At 46.6% G+C, this 14,203-nt stretch overlaps 1 long non-coding RNA gene across 2 annotated transcripts; it reads left to right on the forward strand.

Annotated features, from left to right (window-relative positions):
* Positions 1-461: 461 nt before the first annotated feature.
* On the forward strand, positions 462-13,828 carry LOC140421770 (uncharacterized). 2 transcript variants are annotated; one of them, XR_011947056.1, is made up of 5 exons: positions 462-535; positions 1,701-1,784; positions 4,715-4,805; positions 8,730-8,845; positions 13,038-13,828. It is a non-coding gene; the product is annotated as an uncharacterized lncRNA (long non-coding RNA). The 2 variants fall into 2 exon arrangements; XR_011947057.1 differs by lacking the exon at positions 462-535 and adding an exon at positions 587-823.
* Positions 13,829-14,203: the final 375 nt, after the last annotated feature.

The raw sequence follows: 14,203 nt of genomic DNA on the forward strand, positions 1-14,203 counted from the left end.
TGGCAAATGGAATTTAACCAGAAAAGTGGTAGCTCTTGTACAGAATCAGTACAGACATGGTGTGCCGAGTGACTTCCATCTGTGCTGGATCATTCCAGAAAACACTGAACATTAAGTACCATGAGCAAGAGGGAAGAAGAAGAAAGAATTACTGATTCTGGAATTGAACCCAACAAGAGTTTGCATCTTCTGGGGAGGAGAGAGGAAGGGCCCATTGGGGGGAAAAAACTTAAGTTCTGCATTGTTCCACAGGACAGCAGCATTTAATCATTTTGAGAAATGAAGATCAGCAGAATAACCATTGACAATTTTTTTGATTATTTTTAGAAATTGGTAACCAAGTCATTTTGTATTGACTGCAGTTTCATTGGTGCGGCGATTACCCAACATTCCCTGCAGCTGAGAATGTGCCCGATTCACTCCACAGGAGTCCACTGCGCAAACGCAATGTTGGGCTGTATCTGGAGCATGCGCAGTGTCACTTTGTTCGGAAGTCTGCGAGTGCGGGAGCGGCTGTTTGGGGCGATGAGAGTCGGTGAGGCGGAGGGAGGAATAGAGCCGGGAGTCGGGGTGGGGAGGGAGTGAAGGCTTCATAAACACCCCCTGCTGGTCACAAGGCCGGAATAAGACCCTGCAAATCCCGCGTTTGCAGCTGCGGAGCTTTTATCCGGCATGAGGCCCAGTTCCACGGCCGCCATCTTTGTTTAGCGGCGCGGCTGAGGGGCCACCTTGATGACGTAACAGAAGCGGTGCTTCAGGATCCCGGTGACCAGAAGAGAAAATCATTGTCTCGATGATTGACAGGCCCCTCCAGAGAGGAAAGGTGCTACTGGCATGTGTGGCAATCCGCTGAACAGACTAATAATAACATCAGAATTAGCAGCAGGAGTAGGCCATTCGCCATTCAATAAAGGCATGGCTGATACGAATGTGCCCTTAATTAAATTTTCCTGCCTTCCCCAAAAAATGTTGTCACCCCAGTATATAAAAAAAGACTAACTCCGCTTTGAGCATATTCAGTGATCCAGCGCCACTGCTCTCTGGAAAGAGAATTCCACAAACTCAGCTTTGACAAAGAGTCATCCAGACTCAAAACGTTAGCTCCCTTTTCTCTCCACAGATACTGTCAAATCTGCTGAGATTGTCCAGTATTTTCTGTTTTTGTTTCAGATTCCAGCATCCACAGTAATTTGCTTTTATCCACAGACTGATGAGCCTCTGAGGGAAGACATTTCTCCTTACCTCAGTGTCAAATTGGAGAACTCTCATCTTTAAACTGTGCCCCTTAGTTCCTGAATCCCCATGTGGGAAAATATTCTTTCATCAAAACCCCTCAGAATCTTAGATGTTTCAATAAGATCACCTCTCATTCTTCTAAACTCCATTGGGTACAGACCAATCAGGCTCAATCTTGCTCCATAAAACAAACTCCCATCCCAGAAATCAGACTAGTGAAACTTCACTGAACTGCCTCCAAAGCAAGTATAACCCTCATTAAATAATCCTGGGACTGGCAACAAGGGGAGAGAATGTTTGGAACTTCTATCCTGGACTCGAAGAGTGGTGGATTTTGGAAACTCCTTTTACCGTGGGTTAGGGGAGGATTTACACCCAGCAAACTCAAACCAAGATAAATGTTTGTCTGTTCTTAATTTCTAACCTCGACTAACATTTCTGACCATTATAATTTCCTTTTACAGCTGCTTCCAAAGCTTCTGATATCTTTCCAGCCGAAGGTTGCAGCAGGAGATTGTAAACTTGAAAACACCAAAATAGCGACAGAGGTGAGTATTATTATTATTAATTATAAATTTAGAGTCCCCAATTATTTGCTTCCAATTAAGGGGCAATTTAGCATGGCCAATCCGAAGCTGGCACTCCCAGTGCAAACTTTGGTGTTGTGAGGTTGTTGCTGTGGTCGAGAGTGGCTGCTGCTGATCTCTCTCTCTGTTGCTGCTCTCTCTCGCTCTCTGTCTGTTGCTGCTCTCTCTCTCTCTCTCTCTCTCTCTCTGTCTGTTGCTGCTGCTGCTGTTCCTTCTCTCTCTCTCTCTCTCTCTGTTGCTGTTGCCGTTGCTCAGTTTGCTGCCTGTTTCCAGTGCTGGTTGCGGCTGAGCTGCCTGGAGGAAGGAGAGGTGAGAGAAGGAAGGCGAGGGGAGAGATGGACAACAACAAGGATGTAACTTCAAAACAAGATGGGAGTAAAGCCCTTTGGACTGCTTGTTTGCTGGGCCCCTCCCGGGTTGAGGACCCGGCCCAGTCCTCCCAACTGATAACATCTGCCTTCAGCAAGGACAAAACCTTCCTTATTCGATCCGGTGTGCTTGTTCCGGGGCAGGGAGAATCGAGTGGGCAGTGTGTTTGCTGAGCCCCCTCCCGGACTGAAGACTCCACATACCAGCAGGGAGGAGGTGGATTCCATTGGGTGGTTTTTCAAGGGTGGGAGCATGGACTGTGTTTTTGCTGAGTCCTACTTGGGCCGAAGACCTCGCGAACCAGCAGCACTTACCTCCTTGTGAACCTGCTTCTGGGCCTGGCGAAGAGCGTCATTTATAGGTCCAGTCAGCGGGTAACTGAGGGGGCCATCCGACCAGACTGTTTGCTATTTTTCTGCGGCTACATTCACGGCTGGGTGTCCCTAGTAAAGGAGCATGCAGTGTCCATGGGCACCATCAAAGCCTTCCGTGCCCGGCGGGCACCGCAGGGGTTGGGGTGCTTTATTGACCCCTTTAAATGCACTCTCATTCGATGTTTGTAAGTTTCTGCTGATCTTTGTTACGTTCCGGCAGTGCCCCTAACGGGAGCGGCCCTTTTTGCTTTGTCCCCAAGTTTGTTTTCTTTGTTCTATTTTGTTGGTGGACCTCAAAAGCGTGGCCAATACACCTAACCGCACATCTTTGGGTTGTGGGGGTGAGACCCACGGAGACACAGGGAGAATGTGCAAACTCCACACAGCCAGTGATCCAGGGCTGAGATCGAACCTGGGTCCTCAGCACCGTGAGGCAGCAGTGCTAACCACTGCCACCGTGCCACCCTTTGTCATGATGTTTCCATTCCTATTTTATCACACACCTCCCAGTGACACTCATTGTAACACAGAAATTTCAAAATATCAATGCTACCTTGCATCTTGCCGTCCTATTATTGTCTAATGATAACAGTAACAGAGGAGCACACATCAGAATTGGAATATCAGGCAGGTTAATGTCTAATGTTGAGAGTAACAGAGTAACACACACCAAAATTGGAATAACAGGCAGGTTATTGTCTCATCATGACAGAGTTACGGGGGTGGCTCGGTAGTTAGCACTGTTGCCTCAAGCACCAGGTACCTGGGTTCGATTCCGACCTTGGGTCACTGTCTGTGTGGAGTTTGCACATTCTTCCCGTGGCTGCGAAGGTTTCCTCCCACAGTCCAAAGATGTGCAGGTTAGGTGGATTGGCTGTGCTAAATTATCCCTGGGTGGGGTTACGGGGTTAGGATGGCGGAATGGCCAAGGTAGGGTGACCTTTCAGAGGGTCGGTGTAGATTCACTGGGCCGAATGGCCTCCTCCAGCACTGAGGGGATTCTATAATTCTACACTGGATCCAAAGATGCGTTCACTCACACACTGCAGCCTGACTTATTGGAACAGACACTGTGTTTGTTACTCTCAAAGTGAGTGAATCCTTTGCTGTTTCTCCTCTGGGCCCCATCTCCACTATTATTATCTGATTGTCCCACTGAGACTCTCACTTATTATTGCACAATCAGCGAGTCAGCCTGAGCCTGTGGCCGCTCTCACCATCTGAAACCATCACAATGCCCGGGTGATTGATGGCAGCTCCGGACCAATAGGAAGAGGAAGGACCGATCTGGAGCGGCTGGTCCTCCAGCAATCGGAGTGAATGAAGGGCGGGGTCCGCTGTGATTGAAGCATGCGCAGTATTGGTAATGGCGAAGGAGAAGAGCATCTTCTTCAGATCCGAAATTTGTAACAGGCGTTTAACAATATGGAGGGAGCGAGAGATCGCGGAGGTGGGCGGAAACCTTGTGTAAAGCTGTTGTCAGCTGCAATCCTCGGAAAAGAGTTTCCGGGACCCCGTTTGTACCGAGCGGAGCTGCAGCTCCTCATGTTCAGCTCGGGTCACCGGCCGCCATCTTTATAGGATGTGCATCAGGGCGCATGCGCGTTTGTCATCTTTGTCGAGGCGATGTTTCAATGAGTGGGAGGAGCTTGTTCCCCATTGTTCAGAATGGAGACAACTTGTCCATCAAACTGGATTAGTCTTTAAGTCCCAATGTCTTATTGATGATGCAAAGCAGTGGCAGAGAGAGAAAGAAAAGAAAGTAAGTCCTGCTCTCCGGATTTCACTGTCTTATTAGACATCCTGCCCCATGTGTCCAATGCTCTGCGGCTCTGTTCAGCCACATGAAGACCCAGGGCAGAAACTCACAACCCTGAGTAGATGTCACCCTCAAATCAGGGGACTGCTGATGACAAGAGGGACAGTGTGCAGCGGGGGGCATGAGCGGTCATCCTGGACCAGGAAGCAGGAGGGGAGAATGTTGTGAATTTCTATCCTGGACTGACCACGATTAATTTTGGAAACTCCTTTTCCAGGGGATTGGTAGGGGAGGATTTACACACAGCAAATTCAAACCAGGAGAAATGTTTATCTTTCCTGAATGTTATTTCTGGACTGACAGTGATGCTTTGTAAACTTCTTTCACAGGGGCTCAGAAAGGGATTTGCAGACAGGAAACTCACAACCAATCCTCACATCGAATTCTAACACCACTGTTCGAGATTATTGACCTTTGTGTGTAAGCATTGAGTTCCATTTCATTATCACTCACTGTATAAAATGTCTACCTCCTATCTCCCCTGTAGATCTTGTTCACAATCTTAAATCTGTGTCCCGTAAACCTTTTACAATCTACTGATGGGAACAGTTTAAAAAAATCTTTTGCTGGGTTTGCCATTGTCGTTTCTGGTGCCTGGGTCGATGCCGGGTGGTCCGTCTGGTTTCATTCCTTTTTCATGTTTTTGTTGTGGTTGAATCAGCTTGGACCAGTCCATTTAGGATCCAGAACACAATTGAAGTCTCCTCCAAGAATCAATTGATCTGTATCCAGGTCTGGAATGGATTCCAACAATCTTTTTGCAAATGTTTCTATGAGATCCCCTCATTAAAAAAAGATAGAGAAGCAGAATTAGGTCATTCAGCCCATCGAGTTTTCGAGTTTGCTCTGCCATTCGATCCTGGCTGATATGTTTCTCATCCCCATTCATCTTGTATTGTAGCTCTCTTGAAATGAATGCGAACATTGCATTTGCCTTTCTAACTGCCGACTTTCCGTTATGTGTTCTTGGGATGTGGGTGTTGCCTTGGCCCAATGTTACGAATCGTAATCAGTTCGCAAAGCATAATTTGTATCAAAAATATCCATTTCAATGGTGGGTTTATTACCCAACATGCGTAGCAGTTGAGAATGTGCTCTATCCACATGACAGAAGTTCCTCGCACATGCGCAGAGTCCGGCTGTGACTGGAGCATGCGCTGTTCGGACTGTGATCGGCGCATGTACAGTTCAGGTTGTCACTGATGGTGCGAGGAGCGGGAAAGAAAGTCGAGCGACTTCCAGGATTGGAGCCGGTGGTGTCCGGGGAGCAATAGAAGCTGCGCAGTGAGCCGGGAGGCTTCATAAATACCCCGTGGAGGCTTCAACTCCCGAGGAAAATGTTAACGGTCCCGTCTTAAACAGCACCGAACAGAGTGAGAGCTGAGCAGTGACAGGCCCGGGTTACCGGCTGCCATCTTTACAGAGGACAAGGTGCCGCTGGGAAGGGGCTGGTTTAGCACAGTGGGCTAAGGCAGCTGGCTTGTAATGCAGAACAAGACCAGCAGCGCGGGTTCAATTCCCGTAACAGCCTCCCCGAACAGGGCGCCGGAATGTGGCGACTAGGGGCTTTTCACAGTAACTTCGTTGAAGCCGACTTGTGACAGAAAGTGATTATTATTATTATTTTGCGCTGCGAGTCTGGACCGGATGCCAACTCTCCCGGATTAACTGAGACTGGAGTCTCTGGGATTTTATTTTAATCATTTGTGGGAGTCACTGGCTGGGCCAACATTTATTGCCCATCCTTAATTTTCCTTAAACCGAGTGGCTTGCTCGGCCATCTCGGAGGGCATTTAAAGAGTCAACCACATTGCTGTGGTTTGGAATCGTGTCAGCCAGACCAGGTAAGGATGGCAGATTTTATTTTCCATTCTTCAGGGCAGCACGGTAGCACAATGGCACACGGTGGTTAGCACAGTTGCTTCACAGCTCCAGGGTCCCAGGTTCGATTCCCGGCTTGGGTCACTGTCTGTGTGGAGTCTGCACATTCTCCCTGCGTCTGCGTGGGATTCCTCCGGGTGCTCCGGTTTCCTCCCACAGTCCAAAGATGTGCAGGTTAGGTGGATTGGCCATGCTAAATTGCCCTTAGTGTCCAAAAAGGTTGGGTGGGGTTAATGGGTTACGGGAGGGTGGATGTGTGAGCTTGGGTAGGATGCCCTTTCCTAGGGCCGGTGCAGACTCAACGGGCCGAATGGCCTTCTTCTGCACTGTTAATTCTATGATTCTATGAAATCTGATATTGTTGTGGTCACAGCCCCTCAAACATTTACCGACAGATTCATTCTGTATTCCGAAAGCTGCTTTGCTTCCTCAGTGAAAACCTACCTCTCTGGGAGAAAGAAACACAGCTTCTCCACAGCAGAAAGGAAATCATTCGCCCACTCCAATCTATAACATAGGATGAGAATAGAGGGATATGGACCCAAGAAGTGTAGAAGATTTTAGTTTAGACGGGCAGCATGGTCGGTGCAGGCTGGGAGGGCCGCAGGGCCTGTTCCTGTGCTGTACTTTTCTTTGTTCTTTGTTCATCCACGGGATGTGGGTGTCGCTGGCTGGGCCAGCCATCACTGCCCATCCCTAATTGTCCTTGAACTGAGGGCATCTCAGAGAGCATTTTAAGTGTCAACCAGCTGACTGTGGATCTGGGGTCACATGTAGGCCAGACCAGGTAAGGATAGAAGATTTCCTTCACTGAAGGACAGGCGTGAACCAGATGGGTCTTTTCAACAATCGACAATGGTTTCATGGTCATCAGAAAACTTTCAATGAATTCAAATTTTACCTTCTGCCTTGGTGAGATTCATGTCTGGGTGTCTGGAAAATCATTGGGACAGTCAAAAATATTTTTGAACATTTCTCTTCAGCGGATATAAAAATATTGAAAATGGGATGATGGTTGATTGACTGACAGTCAATCACTGTCCTTTTTAAAAATAAATTTAGAGTGCACAATTCACTTTTTCCAATTCGGGGACAATTCAGCATGCCCAATGCACCTAACCTGTGCATAAGAACATAAGAACTAGGAGTAGAAGTAGGCCATCTGGCCCCTCGAGCCTGCTCCACCATTCAATGAGATCATGGCTGATCTTTTGTGGACTCAAGTCCACTTTCCAGCCCGAACACCATAACCCTTAATCCCTTTATTCTTCAAAAAAACTATCTATCTTTATCTTAAAAACATTTAATGAAGGAGCCTCTACTGCTTCACTGGGCAAGGAAATCCATAGATTCACAACCCTTTGGGTGAAGAGGTTCCTCCGAGGAGGCTATGCCCCCTAGTTCTGCTTTCACCCGTCAGTGGAAACAACCTACCCGCATCTATCCTATCATATTTCCTTCATAATTTTATATGTATCTATAAGATCCCCCCGCATTCTTCTAAACTCCAACGAGTACAGTCCCAGTCTATTCAACCTCTCTTCGTAATCCAACCCCCTCAACTCTGGGATTAACCTAGTGAATCTCCTCTGCACACCCTCCAGTGCCAGTACGTCCTTTCTCAAGTTAGGAGACCAAAACTGAACACAATACTCCAGGTGTGGCCTCACGAACACCTTATACAATTGCAGCATAACCTCCCTAGTCTTGAACTCCATCCCTCTCGCAATGAGGGACAAAACTCCATTTGCCTTCTTAATCACCTGTTGCACCTGTAAACTGTTTGCGACTCATGCACGAGCACACCTAGGTCTCTCTGCACAGCAGCATGTTTTAATATTTTATCATTTAAATAATCCCTTTTGCTGTTATTCCTACCAAAATGGATAACCTCACATTTGGCAACATTGTATTCCATCTGCCAGACCCTAGCCCATTCACTTAACCTATCCAAATCCCTCTGCAGACTTCCGGTATCCTCTGCACTTGTTGCTTTGCCACTCATCTTAGTGTTGTCTGCAAACTTGGACACATTGCACTTGGTCCTCAACTCCAAATCATCTCTGTAAATTGTGAACAATTGTGGGCCCAACACTGATCTCTTTGGGTTGTGGGGGTGAAACCCACACAAACACTGGGAGAAGTGCAAACTCCACACGGACAGTGATCCAGAGCCGGGATTGAACCTGTGACCTCGGCGCAGTGAGACTGCAGTGCTAACTACTGCACCGCCGTGCTGCACTAGTCAAACACTGTCCTGTACGGTAATGAGGCCTTTTGCTTCCCAGTTGGCCGAGGAAGGCAGTGTGTCACAAGGATGGATGTGTTGACCGATTAATGGCTGGAGGATGGGGGCAGGTCATGTGATCAAACCTCCAGGAATACATTTAATCAAAGTTGGTGAGAAGAGAATGTTGTGAATTTCTATCCTAAACTGACAATGAGGTTTCTGTAAATTTACAGGATATTGGAAATGGAGGTTTAACAGACGGGAAATTCAAACCAAACGTCACATCGTGATCTGACAGAGTCACTTGATTCATTAGAAACTGAACATCAGCAGCATCTGGGTGTGGAAGGTAAAAGGTTTGTCTGTTCTGTCTGTGAGGGAAGATTTCAGGTCTCAGTGTGACTGAAAAAGCCCCGAGATTCACAAACCCTGGTTAGACCAAACCTGGAGAACTGTGTTCAGTTCTCGGCAACAAACCTGCGGAAGGATAGAATGGCCTCGGAGGGAGTGTAGCACAGATTAATCTGAACCCCCCGGGGTTAAATTACAAGGCGAGATTAGACAAAAATGTCAGAGTCAGCTGGCAGCACGGTGGCGTAGTAAGTAGCACTGCTGCCTCACGGTGCCGAGGTTCGATCCCGGCTCTGGGTCACTGTCCATGTGGAGTCTGCACATTCTCCCCATGTTTGCGTGGGTTTCGCCCCTACAGCCCAAAGATGTGCAGGTTAGGTGGATTGACAACGCTAAATTGCTCCTTAATTGGAAAAAAATGAATTGGGCACTCTAAATTTATTTTTTTAAATGTAAAAGACCAAAAAATGTCAGAGTCATTATGGGCAGAGAAGCGCATTCGGTCCATTGAGTCCATGCTAGCTCTCTAATCGGCACGGTGGTTAGCACTGTTGCTTCACAGCGCCAGGGACCCGGGTTCGATTCCCGGCTTGGGTCACTGTCTGTGCGGAGTCTACACGTTCTCCCCGTGTCTGTTGTGGGTTTCCTCCAGGTGCTGCGGTTTCCTCCCACAAGTCCCGAAAGACATGCTTGTTAGGTGAATTGGACATTCTGAATTCTCCCTCTGTGCACCCGAACAGATGCCCGGAGTGTGGCGACTTGGGGATTTTCACAGTAATTTCATTGCAGTGTTAATGTAAGTTTACTTGTGACACTAATAAAGATTATTATTATTATCTGGAGCAATCCAGTCAGAGTCATTCTCCTGCTCTGTCTCTGTATCCTCACAGCTTTATTTCTCTCAGGTTTCTATCCAACTAAAAAAAAAAAATCATTTCTTGTGTCTATTTCCAAACTCCGTCATCGGCAACAAGTTTAAGGTCATTGCCACTGGCTGTGGAAAAACATTCTTCCTCATACCTCCTGGACCATTTACATGCATAGATACGGAGCAACGTAGAAAATAGGAGCAGGAGGGGACCATTTGGCCCTTCGAGCCTGCTCCACCATTCATTATGACCAGAGCTGATTAGGCTCAATAGCCTAATCCCACTTTCCCCCCATATCCTTTGATCCCCTTCACCCTAAGTGTTGTATCTAACTACTTCTTGAAAATATACAATGTTTTGGCCTTAATTAGTTCCTGTGGCGACGAATTCCATAGGCTCACCACTCTCTGGGTGAAGAAATTTCACCTCATCTCTGTCCGAAATGGTCTACCCCGTATCCTCAAACTGTGACCCCTATTTCTGGACACACCCACTCTCAGGAATATCCTTCCTGAATCTACTCTGTCTCACCCTGCTTTTTGTTAGAGTGCCCAATTCTTTTTTTTCAATTAAGGGGCAATTTTAGTGTGGCCAGTTGTAGGAATCTTAATTGAAGGATCTTAACCTGCCGAACTACGACAAGTTGAAAGATCTAAAAATATTTTTGGACTACGCCAAGTTGTTGGATTCCTAGTATTATTCGACTGTGTAAAGTTGAAGGAATTTATATTATTTCTACTAGTCGGTTACCAGTAGCACTTTCCGATTACTGGAACTCAGCAGCAATTTGCAGTTTAAACTTCTCAGGTGCCAAAAATAATTCTTTTATTTGTCTTCTATTGATTACAATTTGAAAGTCATTTAAAAGGCAATTCGTAGACAATTTGAAGCTTTCAGAGAATCAAAGACATTATCTTTTTGCTTCGGCAGACAGCTCGAAAGTAACTTTTAAAAGATTAAAATCTGGAAATGAAACATGAAGAGAGAGAGAGAGCTAATCTTCAGCTAAACTCTAACTCAAAGTCAGAAACACTACATCACTTCAAAGACAGACTGACAGACAAACAGCCTCAGAGAATTAAAGACAGAACATTAAGGACAGACTTACTAAGGACAGACTTAAAGACAGTTACTAAACAGACAGACTAAGAGAATTAAAGACAGACTATTAAGGACAGACTGACTAACAGACAGACAGACTAACACTCTTGACAGACTAAAACAGCGGGCGGAAACCTTTTATTTATACACTTTCCTATCTGTCTTAAGTCATCTAATCACACCCCAATATAATCCTAATTGGTTTGGGTTAGACTCAAACACATTTGATTTGACCGCAAGCCGTCCATCTTCAATGTGCAACATTAGCTTTTAATTGTTTCATGTCTGCATGTTATGGAATGTGATATTCTGCTAATCTTTACCAGCAATAAACTGGTGTTAAGCTAGCTTGGCTAATGTAACAATGGAGACTTCATATCGAGAAAGCTAGAATCAAATATATATTTGATTCAATGCTCTACAAACTGCACTGGACTCCTGCCACCTCGTTGCCATGGAATTCAGCCCTTGTCCTTGACAGTAGCACATGCAGTGTCAAATCATCTTGCAACTGTGCTGTTTTAATCTATGATGGAATTATGCTGTTTCATGTATCTATTGAAGCCATATGTTTTGTCATGACCTGAGGTTATGGGTACTGAAATTCTCATTTTAAAATGGGTATTTAAAACTGGGGCTTAATATTTATGCTGAAATAGCTATCTTTTACCTATATTAGTTGTATTAGAAATACCTGGCTTCTACACCAATCTACCTACCCTGCACATCTTTGGATTTGTGGGGGTGAGACCCACGCAGACACAGGGAGAATGTGCAAACTCCACACAGACAGTGACCTGGGGCCGGGATCGAACCCGGGTCCTCGGTGACATGAGGCAGTTAACCACTGTGCCATTGATCCCCCCCTCATTCTTCTGAACTCCAGCGAATACAATCCTAACCGATTCAACCTAATCTGCACATCTTTGAACAGTGGGAGGAAACCAGAGCACCTGGAGGAATTATCACACGTACACGGAGAGAAAGTGCAAACTCCACACAGTCAGGGTGGGAATTGAACCCGGGTCCCTGGTGCTGTGAGGCAGCAATGCTAAGCACTATGCCATCCCCTGTCTTACAAAGAACAAAGAAAATTACAGCACAGGAACAGGCCCTTCGGCCCTCCCAGCCTGCGCCGATCCAGATCCTTTGTCTAAACCTGTCTTCTATTTTCCAAGGATCTACTTTTCTCTGTTCCCCACCCTCAAGAGAACGAAAAAATCCTTGTCCCCATCTGAAATGGGTGACCCCTCATTTTGCAACAGTGACCCCCTTGTTCCAAATTCTCCCACAAGAGGAAACATCCTCTCCACATCCACCCTGTCAAGACCCCTCAGGATCTTATATCGTTCAATCCAGATTTTACCCAAAACTTTAAATCGTGTCCCGACTGCTTGTACGATCAGCGAATGGAAACAGAGTTTCTTTGTCCACCCAATGGAAATCTGGCATAATCTTGTGTCCCTGAATCAAATCTCCCCTCAACCTCCTTTGCTGGAACCATTCTGGTAAATCTACTCTGCACCTTCTCCAAGAACCTTCACATTCTTCCTGAAGAGTGGTGACCAGAGCTCTATAAAGATTCATAGAATAGAATTAGAACCATAGAATTCTTGCAGAGCAGAAGGAGGCCATTCGGCCCATCCGGTCGGCACTGATTCCCTGAAAGGGCAGCCTGCCTAGGCCCACACCCCTAATCTAACCCTGCAGCCCCATAGCCCACCTAACCTGGACATGAACGGGCAATTTATCAAGGTCAATCCACCTAGCTTGCCGCCCTTTAGACTGTGGGAGGAAACCTGAGCACCGGGTGGAAACCCACGCAGACACGGAGAGAAAGTGCAAACTCCACACAGTCACCAAAGCCGGAATTGAACCCGGTCCCTGGTGCTGTGAGGCAGCAGTGCTAACCACTGTGCCACCAGAATCATAGCTTCCCTGTTGCAATATCAATATTACTATTTATGAAGCTCAAGATCGAACTTTCTTTGCCAACTACTCTCTTAATATGTCTTGTAGATATACAAAATCCCTCTTCACCTCTTTCTCTCTCCTCCCAAAGAGGTCAGTTGGGGTTTGAATGACAATCCAGCAGTTTTCATGGTCACTTTTTCCCAGTGCCGGCCCCACAAATGACCAGATTCATTCAGCTCAATTTCACAACCTGCCTTTGTGTTTTTGTGGGTTCTCTCTCACCCCCTATTTTCTGTTTTAAATCAGTTTCACAGGGTGTTCGAAGGGGAGGCTTCAAAGTCCAGAAACTCAAACCACACATCACATCAGGATCTGACAGAGTCCTCAATTTATCATATCCTGAATATCATCGTACTTTGAACATGGAAGGAAAAAGCATTGTTCCCAGTGGGGAGAAACCGTACAAGTGTTGTGTGTGTGGACGAGGATTTGCTCGATCATCAGGCCTCATAAGCCACAAATGCAGTCACATGGAGGAGAAACCGTGGAAATGTGGGGACTGTGGGAAAGGATTCTCTGCTCCATCCCAGCTGGAAATTCATCGGCGCAATCACACTGGGGAGAGACCATTCACCTGCTTAGAGTGTGGGAAGGGATTTACTAAGTTATCCCACCTGCTGAGTCACCAGCGGGTTCACACTGATGAGAGACCGTTTCAATGTCCAGACTGCGGGAAGTGCTATAAAAGTTCTGGGAATCTGATGAGCCATCAACGTGTTCACACTGACGAGAGACCGTTTAGGTGCTCTCACTGCGGGACTGGGTTCAGACAATCATCTCACCTCACTGAACACCAGCGAACTCACACTGGGGAGAGGCCATTCACCTGCTCCGAGTGTGGGAAGGGATTCGCTCGGTCATCCCACGTGCTGAGTCACCAGCGAGGCCACAAATAACGACTGATTGGATTTTGCTGTTCCTCACATTCAGGACTGAACCATGTTCATTTGGGTCTATTTCTGCTGATAACAAACTCCAGCCCATTTACAGGGGCTAATATTCTGGCTAAAAGTCAAATAAATTAGATTTGTGTGAAATACGCAGTGTTGAAACTTTTTAATATCTCTGATATAAGTTAGTTCCTTTTGAAGTACTCTCGCTCTCCCCTGTCTCTTCCATCCTCAACTCCAACAAGAAGTGTGAGGAGCTTGTGGAGCTTCTTTGTGACTGAGATTCAGTAAATCCGATCAGCTGCCTCTGCTGCTTCCCTCCCTTCCACGAGCCCACCGGACCAAACTGTCTCTAAATTTCATCCTTTCCCGAGCCCTGAACCCACATCTTTCTTGAGTTTCTCTCCCATCTTCCCTCATGCCCTCTCAGAGCTCATCTTGTCCATGAGACCCAGCTCCTGCTCCATCGACCCTATTCTCACTGAGCTACTGATCAGCCAACTACCCTGTGTCCATGGATAT

Source organism: Scyliorhinus torazame, chromosome 5 (assembly GCF_047496885.1).
Source record: "Scyliorhinus torazame isolate Kashiwa2021f chromosome 5, sScyTor2.1, whole genome shotgun sequence".
NCBI classification, from domain to species: Eukaryota; Metazoa; Chordata; class Chondrichthyes; order Carcharhiniformes; family Scyliorhinidae; genus Scyliorhinus; species Scyliorhinus torazame.